A 4071-nucleotide genomic window follows, 5' to 3' on the forward strand; every position below is an offset into this window, starting at 1 on the left:
TACCCCAACAGCTTTCTGGTACCCATTTTTATTTTATAAACTGCAGTGGTATTACGAGTGGTAGAAAATCGATAAAAATGATGGGGGTATCACACATGTGTGGATAAAAGTGATATCCACACATGTGTGACATCATTTTTGACTAATGAACCTGTAGAGTTTGCTATGTTTTAATACCTAATGAGTCAAAGTTTATCGATATTTAGTCGAAACATTTGTGAAATGTGAAATAAAAGACTGGTACCTAATCTAAACAAGACAATGACAATGCTGACGTTGCTGATTCGTGATTTAAAACCAACCAGTCTTGTAACAGTTGCGACAGCTCTGCTTACTGCAAATCCCGTCTGCAAATATCGACGACGTTTTATTTAAATTTTCCATAGGTGCTTTGTTGAAAAATTCGACAAACGCTAATACAAATTAAGGGGGTTTAAGGGGCATTGCACCATGACCCCAGCGGGGCTTTGTGCCAATGGCATATTGTCACTCTCTGTCAAAATCAGAGGGGTGAATCTGGCGAGGTATTCATGGCCCGTTAGCTAAACAACACAAACCCCTCCCAAACACAAAAACTCCCACACCCCAACCCCCCCCCAACACCCCCCCCAGACCACCGCCCCTCCCTTAAATAAAATATGGCATTTAAAACTGCGCGCGCTCACAATGCGATTTTCAAAAAAGGTACACGCGCGTACAGGCAGCTGACGCGAGCTCACAAAATAAAACGACAACATATGCAAGGGCTGTTACCTTTTCGCTGGTAAGTTTTTTATTTTTGCTGTGTAAGGAATTTATTTTTAGAAAAAATAGGTTTTTAAAAATGCATAGTAACTTAGTTATGAAGATTTTTAGTATAGGTGTTGGGTTTTTTTTAGGTCAATTTAACTTGCCGTTTATGTAATCTGTAATTGTGGGAGGCGCGGTGGCCTAATGGTTAGCGCGCCGGACTCCGGAGCGAGCGTTCCGGGTTCGAGCCCTGGCCGGGGTCACAGTGTTGTGCCTTCTTGGGCAAGACACTTTACTCTCATAGTGCCTCTCTCCACCCAGGTGTATAAATGGGTACCGGCGAAATAATGCTGGGGGGTTCCCTGCGATGGACTAGCATCCCATCCGGGAGGGGGGGGGAGGGGGGAGTAGAAATACTCCTAGCTGCTTAATGCTAAGGAAACCGGGATAAGCTCCGGCAGTATGCGCCACTTTGGCTCGAAGCTGACCTTTTCTGCCGTTTATGTAATCTAATCGTCAGGATTTTAAAGCGCAAATAACGAATTTTAAGTTTATCATGTCACGAACACTGGACTTTTCCTAATTGGAAATATCTTTTATAAGATAAGCTTTATTTCGGTTAAGATTGAGAACTGTCGGCTCAGGCACGTAGGGCCAGCTGTGGTACCGCAGTTTGAAACGTGGTTAGAGAGATTCAACCTGGGTTGGATTTTCGTTGAAGAGTTCGTTACAGAACGGATACCAAGATTGATGTAACGTGTCCCCGCGCGCGCTTTCACCCTACGTTCGTCCTCACAATCATGCATGAACTCTCTAACTGGTCTGTCACTGTGCCCTTGACGAGAATGACAGGCTTCCTGAGTGCAGACATGCGTGTTTTTTTCTTTATCAATCTATACCGGTAACTATTCTCTTAGTGAGCTCACTAAGCTATTATCACTATTATCTGTACTTTTTATAGGCTTTTGTTAAATAATCTTCGAATTATTTAAATCATATTTGTTAACATCCACGTAATTAAGATCAGCATGATGATTCGTATCCTTTTTTGCCGCGAAAATATATTTTTGACCTGAAAGTGAGACTTAGCAGAATCTTGACGATCTGAACACGACTCAACGAGAGTACCGTATTTACTCGAATAAGCGCCGCGGCGCTTATTAAATTTTTCGCGCCTCCAGTGCGGCGCTTATTTAAAAATTGGACGCAACAAACAATGTTATCAAGACGAAACTTTAACAGTAACTAAAAGAAGGGTATTTTGTTTGTCAGTATCCGTCTCTTACGGAAGAGAGAAGTTGCGCTTGCTGTCCCGACAAAGATTACGGCCTTCGAATTCACAACGTTAACAGAACTACGTATTGTAAGCGTTTTGGATAGACAAAGTAATGGGCGAGCGGTATAACATAATAACTTTGAACTGAGAAACATCGCTTTGTACGAAATGGATTTTCCAAGGCTGTTTTAGAGTTCTTTTTAGTGCAATTATAGTTATACGAAATTTCTAGATAAGCGCCGCATCGGGACTGCGGCGGTTATTAACTTTTTCCTCACAAATGCGGCGCTTATTCGAGGGCGGTGCTTATTAGGGGGCGGCGCTTATTCGAGTAAATACGGTACTTGCGTCAACGAAAAGCCACTGTTGCGGTGCGTACAAAAACATTGTTTCGAAAGAATCGTCAAGAAGGATATACAAGGAATCGCTCCGAGGACAAATGGACATATCACAGCCACTGTTTTAAGAAGTATTTAAAACCATTTGCTAATATATAAAATCTGGAATCTGTAAAATTTAATGAGAAATGGATTGAAAGTTCAATTGATTTTCAACTGAAATTTCAATTGAGGCCGTTAGGGTCTTGCATGTTTAATGATGTTAATTTAAAAACTTTCCCGAGTTAAGCATCGTTTAAAATACTGCATAAGGGTTTCCAGCAATAAAGCTGTAGCAGGGGCTTTTTTCGGGGATTTAGCTCTATTGCTGAGCCGGAAGTGCCCTGCGGACTTCCGGGATCTTTTATATTAAGTGAACCAAAACATCATCAAGGGACATGCTTTTTAATGGAGAACTTGACTCACTCGCTTACAGGCAGAACTCAAAGTTATTACAAAAAGGACGATTGTCATAAACGATTTGTAGCCAATAGCGTTTCGACAACTCAATTTGACTTACATAAGCTATACAAATAGAGAAAATTCTGAGGATATTACTTTTCACGCCCTTAAACCCTGGAGCTCATTTCTTATTCGAAGGCTTTGTTATACGAGCAGGTGAAAAACACCTATACACTAGCTTTACGATAACAGAAGATTGTGTTGTTTCAAAATCTACCTTGTTACAGAAAAACGTTCCGTAACAAAGCCACAAGTCGAGAAGGTATTATCAGTTTAATATGTTTTAAACTTTGGCTAGCTCAGCACATTTAGTTAATAATGGCGTACCAGCTAACAGGGAAAAATATAATTCAATTTCAGTTTTTTTCGCCTTGGAAGGGCAAAAAAAAAATGTTTAAGAATAAAGTAAATGAAAAACTTGATTATATAACGCTGGTTTGTTCAGTAAAAGCAGTATTCAAGGGAAATGCTGCATGTTTAAAATAAAGGAGGTGTAAAAATAAAATAAGTTCGTAATCATAATTTTAGCTACGTATGTAAATTGCCCATTTCAGATAATGTGATACTCTCCAGAGAGTTATTCTCTTGTCTATCTGGAAATTATTCATTTATTTCCACATGAATTTGTTTGAAGCTGAAAGAAAAAATTCTCAAGGGTTACATCTTGTGGTCTGAAATGGCACAACAAACAAACGAAGCTAACGAGTATCTGGGACGTAATGCTAATTAATCGTGCAATTTTTTCCGATCAAAATAAAGGTTTAGAATGTTTTTCTAAGAACTATTCCAAAGAGTTTAACGTGAATAAAAAATCGCTTACAAATAATACAAAAGTGACATTTTTCACTCCCATCAGACAATCTTCGTATTTTAATACCCTGTGCTTTTCACTTCTTATTTTCTCACGCTTAGAAATTAACATAAAGCCATTAATTTGTTTGGGTAGGTAAAAGGTAAAGTCTTTCCGAGCCTAGGCCCATCAGCGGAGCCCGGGGGTCCCCGGGGCCCCCAGGGGGGGGGGGGGGGAACAAAAAAAAAAAAAAACCCCCCCCCGAGCTATAATATGATAACGTGACGTTTCTCGTTCGTTCATTCGCTAATTCTTGAATGAATCAGGAAACAGACGCTGGGTCATTTAAAAGTTTCTTAAATCAAAGGTAAGATTTTGAAAACCTGCTCAAAGGTAAGATTTTTAAGTGTCTGTTTTTCGTGATGATAAAAGGAAGG

Source organism: Oculina patagonica, chromosome 8 (genome assembly GCF_052425735.1).
Source record: "Oculina patagonica isolate OP01 chromosome 8, crgOcupat, whole genome shotgun sequence".
NCBI classification, from domain to species: domain Eukaryota; kingdom Metazoa; phylum Cnidaria; class Anthozoa; order Scleractinia; family Oculinidae; genus Oculina; species Oculina patagonica.